We start from the raw sequence: 9,858 nt of genomic DNA on the forward strand, positions 1-9,858 counted from the left end.
GTTCACTCTCTTAATCAAAACTTATCCAGCCAGGGCCCGGATCCCTCGGAACCTCTTTAGAGATGCTGAGCTCAGCTAATAGACCAAAGTGACATAAGGAGTTGGTGCTAAGAGCTGGTTAATCCAGCCAATAGAGCTGCACAGATATCCTGTCCCTGATGCCGCCCACATTTGACTCCGAACACACCGGTCTGCACAACAGGCTGTAGGAATGTATCACCTCGACAGCCTTTCTGCTTTGCTGTGCAAAGGTGTGATTCTATTGGCGGACTTTTAGGCAACTTGAAAGATAGTCTGGGAGAATATTTTCTTGCTGAATAGGCACTATCTCCTAAACCACGGAGAAGACAGCACTGCCTGCCCACACGTGAGGATGCTCAGATGAGGCCCAGGTTCAGGGCCAAACAGGCCCAGACTCAGTTGTGACCTTCAGTCCTACTCCCTGGGCTGAGATGCTGAATTCAGATTTCCCATCAGCCCTGAAGCAGGTTAGACCAGTCACCATGGGCATGTGCCTGGGCAGCCAAATTTGCCTGCGGTGAAATTCTGATTTATGCAAAAGGAATCTTTAGACTGCAATGTTTTCCACACCCAGCACACAAATGAAAACATTTCTTTTTGAATACATTTGGAAGGAAAAAGAGAGACAAGTAGGATAAAGGGCAAGATCAGAGAATAGCCCAGGAACCAAGGAACTGGATCCTGTCACCCATCAAACCTTCATTCAACCTGTCTACTCATCTACTCCCTGTATTTCCAAATTATTCTTGTAACTAATCAATCTTCATTTGACTAATCAATAAATGAACCAGTCTTCATTCACTAAAATATTTTGTATTTTTTGGAGCAGTTAATTTCATTTGTTCCTTCACTTTCTTTAACAATCAACCTTCATTCAACCAACAAAATACTAAGTAGCCATTCAGTCTTCATTCATTCAATCAACTATTTCAAATATCAAAGCTCAAGACTGGAGGAGTCCTCAGAGCCCATCTGGTTCAGCCAATTCAACCTCGCAGAAATATTCGCCATTGCAGTTTTGCCAAATAGTATCCCAGACTCTACTGGACATCTCTAACAATCAGAACTCGCTGTTTTCAAACACTGCCTGGATGTTGTGGGACAGCTCTGGCTGTGAGAAAATGTTTCTCAGTCCCTTTGTCACTTCATATCTGCTTTTGGTGCTGCCTTTCGGGCCACCCGGTGCGATTCAGCCCTCCCTGTCTGAGTAGCTCAGTTCATTAGGGTATCATCCCGATACACCAATGTATCGAGTTCAATCCCCAGTCAGGGCACATACAAAAATCAACCAATGAATGCATAAGTAAGTGGAACAATAAATCGATGATTTCCTCTCTTTATCTCCCAAAAAATTAATAATAAAAAAATTTTTAAGTCTTGTTCAGGGTGATGGTTTTTCCTGCAGTAGATTACAGCCTTACGGCATGAGTAAGCAAGAGAAGGCCAGAACTATTTGTACTGCAAAAAGAGAAGGGCAAGAAAATGGGGCAAGCAAGGCCCCGGAAAGGAGAGAGGCCCAAGCTCACTTCAGGGGAGAGAGAACTGCTGTGGGCAGTAGATTCCATCTAGGGCTGGAATGTAAAACCCGCTTCCATCTCTGGATAGAAACACTCAGTGCAATGACCATTTGTCAGGAGGCCTCGTGGCGAAGGTGAGAAGTGCTCCTTGGCGAGGGCGGGGAGTGGAGGCTGAGGTGGGAGGGCGACCCCCCTGACCCGCGACCTGGAAACACGCCCAGGCTGTGGGTGGCAAGTCTAATTCCCAGTCCTCACTCTAAGTAAAGAGCCGAACACACAGCACGGAACCTGCAGTGTTGCACATTTGACATTTTCTTAAGAGGCTAAATCTCATGTTAAATGTTCTGCCCACCATTAAAAGAACACAAAAGCAAGACCAAAACCAACAAAACCAAAACCAAAATCCCTTCCTTCCCGTCACTGCTGAAGCGCCAGTGTGGGCCCATGGCGCCCAGGTAGAGACGGCCTTGAGATGTCGTCTCGTCACCAGAGGGGAGTGGTGGCTCTGAGGTCAGCACTCTGGCCTGAACAAGAACGGAATTTTTAAAGTGTATTATTGAGGATCCTTTTGATAGCAAGTCATGGAAATTCATCTCTAATGTGTTAAGCAAATCAAACAAATGAAACCCAGCATTATGCTAAGTGAAATAAGCCAGCTGGTGAAAGACAAATACTATACGATCTCACCTATAAGAGGACTCTAATGAACAAAATAAACTGACGAACAGTATAGAACCACAGGCACGGAAACATGGAACGGACTGCGGCAGCCGGAGGGGAGGGAGGGGGAGGATAATGGTGGGAAGACAGGGAAAGGTCTAGTTAGAGAGCATGTACGAATGACTATGGACATGCACAACAGTGTAGGGACTGACTGTGGGGGTTGGGGGTGGGATGGGCGGAGAGGGGCAAAGGGGGAAAAATTGGGACGACTGTAATAGAATAATAATTTTAAAATCTTAACAAAACAAGCAAACAGCCCTGGATGATATGGCTCAGTGGATTGAGCGCAGGCCTATGAATCAAAGTGTCACTGGTTTGATTCCCAGTCAGGGCACATGCCTGGGTTGCATGCCAGGTCCCCAGTAGGGGGTATGTGAGAGGCAAACACACATTGATTTTTTTCTTCCTCTTTCTCACTCCCTCCCCTCCTCTCTAAAAAATAAATAAATAAAATCTTTTTTAAATTAAAAAAAAATAAGACAAACCCAAACACATGAGAGAGGAGGTCAGAATTATTGGCTCAACAAATGCGAAACTCAGGAGTAGCTCCACTAGCTTCAGGAATGGCTAGATCCAGGCGCACAAGTCAAGTCACCAGAAATTCGTCTGCATCTCACCACCCTACTTTCCTCCCTGGGGGCATCTCTCTCATATGGTGGCAGTGGGGCCCCCAAGAGCTCTGTCCTGACACCATCAGCCCTACTGGGAAGAGCTTAGCCTTCTCAACAGTTCTGAGGAAAATTCCAGGACTAAGTCTCAAGGGACTGACTGGTTTTTTCACACAACCCTGGAGCTGGGAGGGTAGGTCAGCCACACAGAAACCCCACGTACTGACAGCACAGGCAGGAAAACTTCCCAAAGGAAATCAAGGCTCTGATACCAGCACTGGGAATGGCAAAACAGCAGTCAGTGAAAAATGGAGACGTGCACCCTGTGAAGTGAGTTCAGGAGGCTGATGTCAAAAAACAAAAATGAACAAAAAAACAGACTTCCGTGGGTGACCCCAGGCTGGGAATTGTTGTTTAATTCAGCCTTGAAGGACACGTGATTTATTAAGAAATGAGTGTCTCCAGGAAGGGGTGAGGTGGACTGGGGCAGATACCCTTGGTTGATTCGGGCCCCACTCCTTCCCCTTTTAGCCTGAGCTTCGGAGACAGGATTTCCTGGAGCTGGAGCGGCTGCTGTGGAGCTGGCTACCAGACAGCATTGAAACCTCTGGTCAAGGCCAAGTGCTACCAGAAAGGAGAGATGGTGTCAGGAAGTGTAGCCCCAGGGACAAGAGAGGAGGTTCCTGAATTGTGATTAGAGCTTCCCACTGAAATATTACAGAACGGTGGTAGGAACCAGGGAGAGAAGTGGCACACAATTAAGAAGCTGTAGGCTCTAGTAGTAGGAATCAAACATGATAAAATCCCATTTGTTTATCCTTTATTCTTTCCTTTATGTCCCCTGCTGTAAGGGACATACTGGTGAAAATATTGCTGCGTGGAATACGTGAGACTTCCCTCCCCATGTTCTCCTCTAAGACTTTTATGGTGTTGTGACTTAAATTTAAGTTTTTTATACATCTTGAGTTTATTTTTGTATGTGGTATAAGTTGGTAGTTGAGTTTCTTTTTTCTTTTTTCTTTTTTTTGCATATGGCTGTCCAGATCTCCCAACACCATTTGTTGAAGAGGCTATTTTTACTCCATTTTATATGAATTCAAAGCCACAAATCAATGCCTCCATCTCTGTGCAAGAACGACCAGTGCTACCTAACAGGATGCGCGGTGATGAGGGGAGGTGCTGGGGTTCACGTGACTGAGAGGCAGCAGGAAGGAGGTAAGTGCTCCAGTCCTGCGGTGTGAGCCCTGAGCCCTGGGACAAGATGCCCTTGATCGCAGCTTGGAGAATCTAGTCCAGCTAGAACAGATAAACATGGGTGCCGCTGATTAAGTAAATCTTCCTGAGAAAAAGCAGAACTTCCCAGAGCCTGGATCCCCTGCACCGGGCATCTTCCATTTTCTGCCCGGCCCCAGGAAGCTGATCGAGGTGGACTTACGTAACAGGACTAGTTCCGTGCCTCTGGCTTCACGTTGGGTTTGGCCAATGGAGAGTCCCAGCTGGAGACCCGAGGAAGGGAGGAGAGTGAGGTCGGGGCATTTGCTCCCTTCGCTCCCTCCCTGTGGTGGCTGGCTCTGTCCTGCAAGCAAAGGTCACTGCACCACTCAGAGAGGCTGACTCCATGTGACTGTCATTCCAGGTTCCAGTAACTGCTCCCCTCCCCCACCCTTGACCATTTAGGACTAGAGGTGGAGCAGCCCTGCTGCTGCTGGCTCCAGATTACTGCACTTGAGATTCCCCTACACTTTGTAAATAGTCCTTTTATAAATAAACCACCTCCTCCCTTTTCAGCTGAGTGGGCCATCTGTTGCTGTTCGGTACCCCGAATGATACTGTCCCTGAAATTCTCCCTGTTGACCAAGGGGAAGGAGGAAGGGGGAGTAAGTGGGGCAGTGGTCAGAGAATAAGAGGGAGCAGCACGGCTTGGGCTGGAGGGGTCAGTACCCACTGGGGAAGCAGAAGGGATGCAGATACACTCAGCTCCGTGAATCTGAGTCCCTCGCAGGAGACGAGGGGCTGGGCCAGGCAGGAAGCCAGCGACTAATAGAAAGTTCTTCAGAGCCAGCCTGAAGCTCCGGCCAAAGCGCTGGGCATCCGCTCTTCTCCTGGGGAGAGTCTGGTACCCAGGAAGATTGGCACTTGCTGGCCCCAAACAGACCCTTGTACTTGCTGGTGAGATTGAAGGGCAAACTAACAAACGCCAGGGATTCTTGCATTTGAAACACCCCCACACTGATTCTCACCACGACCAGGAAAACCATCCTGCGGCTGCTGTGCCTCTGAGGAAGGCTGCAAATGCACGGATTTTTCTCCTTTACAGGGGGAGGCGGAGAGGCCATAGCTGAGGACAGAGAGATCTACCTGGTGCTGGGGGCGATCAGAGATGTGCAGACTGAGCTTGTCTCTGAGGGCAGAGGGAGGGGGAGAAAGGATTTGGGCTGAAAAATTCCACCAGCTGTCCAGGCCCCTTTTAATACTAATACTTCCACATTTCAACCAATAGTGGCTTCAAATATCCCTGTTTCTCTTCCCGTTGAAGCTAAATGTGTATGTGTGGGGGTGGGGAGAGGGGGTGGTAGCATCCTGGAGGCTCCCTCGAAGAGAATGGGGGTGCTTGCTGAAGGAAAGGGCTTCTCCCACTGGACACTCACTGAGCAGGGACTTGCAGGCTCATCCTGGTGCTGATGATGGAATAAACCACAGTGAGGGAGGACCTGGGCAGGCCTGCACCAGGTCCCCGTATGACAGGGGTGTCTGTGAACATAGAGAGTGGGCCGGAGGCCCAAGGAAGGGCCAGTGTCAGCAAGCTTGTCAGGGCCAGGGTACGGTGGGCCTGGGAGGAACATGGGACTCCCCCTCCCAGTTCCTCATACTGACCATGGCTCCATGTGAGAGGACGTGTAGGTCGCAGGTGGGGCAGGAACCACACAGCCAGCCAGCAGCCCCTGGGCCAAGCAGTGGGACCCTCAACTTGGACAGGGACTGGGGTCAGATGGACCGTGGCGACAGAGGAAAGCCAGGTGGCTCTCTCTGCAGGAACCCTTGGCTGTGAGGGCACCCAGACAGAGCTGAACTGCACCCAAATCCACACATATCTGTGGAGGCAGACAGAACCAGAGTAAGGCCAGGGACCCCCCCCCCCCTACTGCAGAGTGAGGTCGGGCTGCTGGGAGATCTCCCCACGTTTTTCTCCTCATCCTCAGCTGTTAGTGACCAGAAAAGGGAGCAGAGTGTGTCCAGGGTACCATAGTCTGTCCCCACACCATGGCCCTCTAGTGCCATTCCAGCCCGGGTGGGCGGGAGGATTGTTATAAATTAGATAGGAAATTGAAGTTTCAAACTACGGTGGTCAAAGTTTTAACAACTGAACAAGACCAGACAGTTATATTAACTGTACCCGTGATGTTTGAAAAGAGGAAACACTGACGGAGTGACTAAAGAGGGAAAACAGCCCCGGCCTGGCTTCATAGGTCTACCTCCACATGTCGAAACCCTCAACATGTGACAACCCGATGGCCACTGGCCTCTTCTCTCCTCACAGGGGAGAGAGAGGTCGGTGAACCAGAATGCCTGCAAAAGTCCTGGGGTGCACTCTGATTGGACCATCTTGGGTGACTCAGCCTCTTCTGAACCCTATCACTGTGGCCAAGGGATGCAAAGCGCCGATTGGTCAAGGTCACATCTCCGCCCCTGGAGTTGGTGTCGGGGAACCACAGGATTCCCCACAGGGATGTGGGAACTGCAATGGAAGGGGGAAGAGAGAGTGAGTTTGGGGGAATATTGCTTTGGGGATTTTCCCTATTCACTCCTCTAAGACCATAAAGTTTCTGCCCAGGAGAGAAGTAGGTCTAAAACGAAAATTTCAGGTGTTTTATACTTCCCAGAATGATAGGCATTGGCGTACTTAGAGACAAGGTTCAACGGTGAGTGGGAGAGGCCAGACAGAATGGAGTATCCCTGCAGTAAGAAAAAGGGGGAAGGAGATGCAGGAGAGGGGTGAGAGCCTCGGAGGGGCGTCCGGGGCCTGAAGCCTGGGAGGGGTGTCGCCATGCGGGGCCTGCTTCCGTGATCAAAGTCATGTCTGAGGGGGATTTCCTGAAGTGACATTGTGAAAGTGACACTGTAGGGAGGCACAAAAAAGTCCTCTCCTGTTTCCCATGTGAAAATCGTCACTTCAAAAAGTCAGCTTCTCTCGTTACAGACCAGATCAGGGAGACGTGGTAACTAAAAGCCGAGTGGTGCCCTGGGATGAAGGAGGATCTTACTGAGAAAAAAGCATGATGGAATCCAATTAAAGTCCGGAATGTGGTTAACAGTGCTTCCCAATGTCGGTACCTTACTTGTGTTAAATGTACCACAAGATGGAAGAGACTAACAATGGGGGAAACTGGGTAAGATGGACATGGTATCTCTGTACCATCTTTGCAACTTTTCTATACATTTTAAATTATGCCCAAATTAAGGTTATTTTTTAAAAAGCCAGTTTCTCATGGTGCAGGGTCGCTTTTACTGCGTGGAGGACACCACGTCTGGGATTGTAAATAAGCACTCATCTGCCTCTAGGTGTCATTGGCATCACTGGTTCAGCGCAGGGGCGTGGGAAGAGCCGAGTGCTGGCACAGCTCCTCCGGGATCCCACGACCTCAGTGTGCACGGATGAGACGGCACCCGTGACGCACTGAGCAGTGAGTTGGGCACATAACTAGTGCCCAGTGGAGGTTAGCAATCGCTGCTCCGCCCACGCCTGGTGCCTGCAGACGTCATCGTGTGCCTGCCCTCTCTCTGGGCCTCCCGTGTCCCTGGGCCACGCCTCCCTGTGTCCGGGAGGTGAGGTGAGTTGTTTAGCTGCTGAGTGGAGCTTTTCCAAAGAGCTGGGAACCCCAACCCCGAGGCCCCGGCGTCTTGGGTCCAGGTTGGTTCTGCCTCGCCTCCTGCCACGTGTGTGGGCAGCCGCAGGGACTGTGTATTAGGTTCTGACCAGACTAATTTTATTTAATCCTTACTTTATCTCGGAGGATCGGGATCACTGTCCCCATTTTACAGAGGGTGAAACTGAGGCCACAGAGGCCGGTATTTGTTTTCTCTGAGAGCAGCCTCTGGAGACAGATAAGAGCAACAAACAGCACCAGTAACTCAGGCCGGGTGAGCCAATAAGCAGAAAAAACTGGGAGCGCTGGGACAGTTGGGAAGGAAAAGTGGTCTCTGTGCCCCACAGTCAGTGGACTTTGGGGCCAGGAGCATCTCCAGGGAGAAGGGAGTTGGAGACAGCATCCCAGAGGAGCAAATGGCTGGAGGCCTGGCTCTGAGGTGGAATACTTAGAAATCCAGCAGTTTGCAGGCCGCCTGCCTGACGGAATGGAGCCCAGGGCCCGTGCAGAGAGTGGGATGGGACCATGAGCAGAGGGATAGGGGGGCACCCCACAGGGCTCTTTTCATCCCCCTCCAAGGACCCCACTTTCCCTTCAGGATCTGCCCCAAGCTAACGTTAGCACTTCTTCATTTGTAGCTAAGGACCACTCACTCCAAGGCCTCTGTGTTATTGTTGGAAAAAGGTCCCTGCTAGGGCCTTTATGGGTCGGTACTGGGAGGATTCAACACCGGGCAGAGATGGGACAAATGACTTAGCATCTATTTTGTGCCAAGCCCTAAAGTAGGCCGTGAGGATGAGGCCGACCCAATCCCCCTTCCCCAGGAGCACTTGGGCTGAAGACTGTGCAGGCCATCATGCACAAGGTAGCTACTCAATGAGAAATGGGCCTTAGGACAGCAGGTGGCCAGAGGAGGCCCTCAGCCTCTGGGAGGACCCCCTAGCTAGATTTCGATAACCTGGCGGCCGGGCAGCTGACACAGACAGCCATCCCAGTGGGAGAGGTAGCCCTGAGCTCTACCTCTGGCTGCCTTTCCAGGAGAAGACTCAGGTCCAGGAAGCAGCAGGGCCCTGCCAGGGGCCCAGCAGGATGAACCAGGCCTCCCAACCTGGGCAGCCGTCTTCCTGCTGGAGGGCTGTATCTGGGCAGGGCCGCATGGTGGCCCCATGATGACCCTGAGCAGGGGCTTGGCTCCCAGCAGCTGTAAGGGCCTCTCAGTACTCCAGGTGACCTACCTCTATAGCCCACAAAATGGGCGTGATGCTGTGAGCTCACCATTTGCCAGCTGTCTGGAATCGGACCAACCCAGCAGGCCTATTCTCACATCACATGCTAGGGCTCGTGACACCAAACTGCAGGACTCTCTCAAGTGCTCTGGCTCCTTCTCCAAGGACATGCAAAGTGCTACTCTGGGCTGCAGCCCTAGCTGAAACCTGAATTTCTGGGGAGCTTCAGGAGAAGGGACGTCTTGGTGACAGTGGGATAGCAGGCAGCGTGTTTGTGGTCCCCAGTACGTGGGGGTCTGTTTCAAGTGAGTGTCCTCTTTATTCTTGTGAAATGAATAGGGAGGGGTCAAGATAGTTCCCTGTTGGCAGAAACCCCCTGATTTCAGGGAAGTTGAGAGACCTGTATGCGCACAAGATACTGAGCACCGAGAAGAGAACACGGGGCAGAGTCTCAGTAGCTCTCAGGGTCTTAGATGGCATGTGGCAGGAAAGACACTGAGTCTGGGTGCAGGTGGATTCTACCACAATGAAAACAGGACCTGAGATTATTGCTACGGGTGGACGGATGAATGGGGTGCCTGTGGATGGAGGGCCTGCGGGGCCTCGCCCTGACCCTGTGGGGGTCCCGTGGCATCCAATCCATTACACTGAAGAGAAACCGAGGTCCAGAGGGAAGAGTGCATGTCAGGACTGGCTCCAGCCTTCACAGGGTCCCTCCCATGTTCAGGGATGTCAAACTCAACAGGCAGTGCTCTCTCTGGGCCCGCGGAAAGGGGAGGGCCTCTAGGGAGACCACCTGGTGCCCTCGCCTTATTTCTTAGGTAATGAAATGAGTTATCAGAGAGGGACAGGGACTTGACTGAGCTCAGCAGCCAGTGAGCAACAAAACCTACCCTCA

At 51.2% G+C, this 9,858-nt stretch overlaps 1 long non-coding RNA gene across 1 annotated transcript; it reads left to right on the forward strand.

The window, feature by feature from the left end:
- Nucleotides 1-4,035: 4,035 nt before the first annotated feature.
- Nucleotides 4,036-9,644, forward strand: LOC119051755 (uncharacterized). The gene is made up of 3 exons (XR_005082984.2): nt 4,036-4,084; nt 6,408-6,629; nt 7,068-9,644. It is a non-coding gene; the product is annotated as an uncharacterized LOC119051755 (long non-coding RNA).
- The last annotated feature ends 214 nt before the right edge of the window (nt 9,645-9,858 follow it).

The sequence above is a fragment of the Artibeus jamaicensis genome, unplaced genomic scaffold (genome assembly GCF_021234435.1).
Source record: "Artibeus jamaicensis isolate MK-2021 breed Jamaican fruit bat unplaced genomic scaffold, CSHL_Jam_final contig_64, whole genome shotgun sequence".
Classification (NCBI taxonomy): Eukaryota; Metazoa; Chordata; class Mammalia; order Chiroptera; family Phyllostomidae; genus Artibeus; species Artibeus jamaicensis.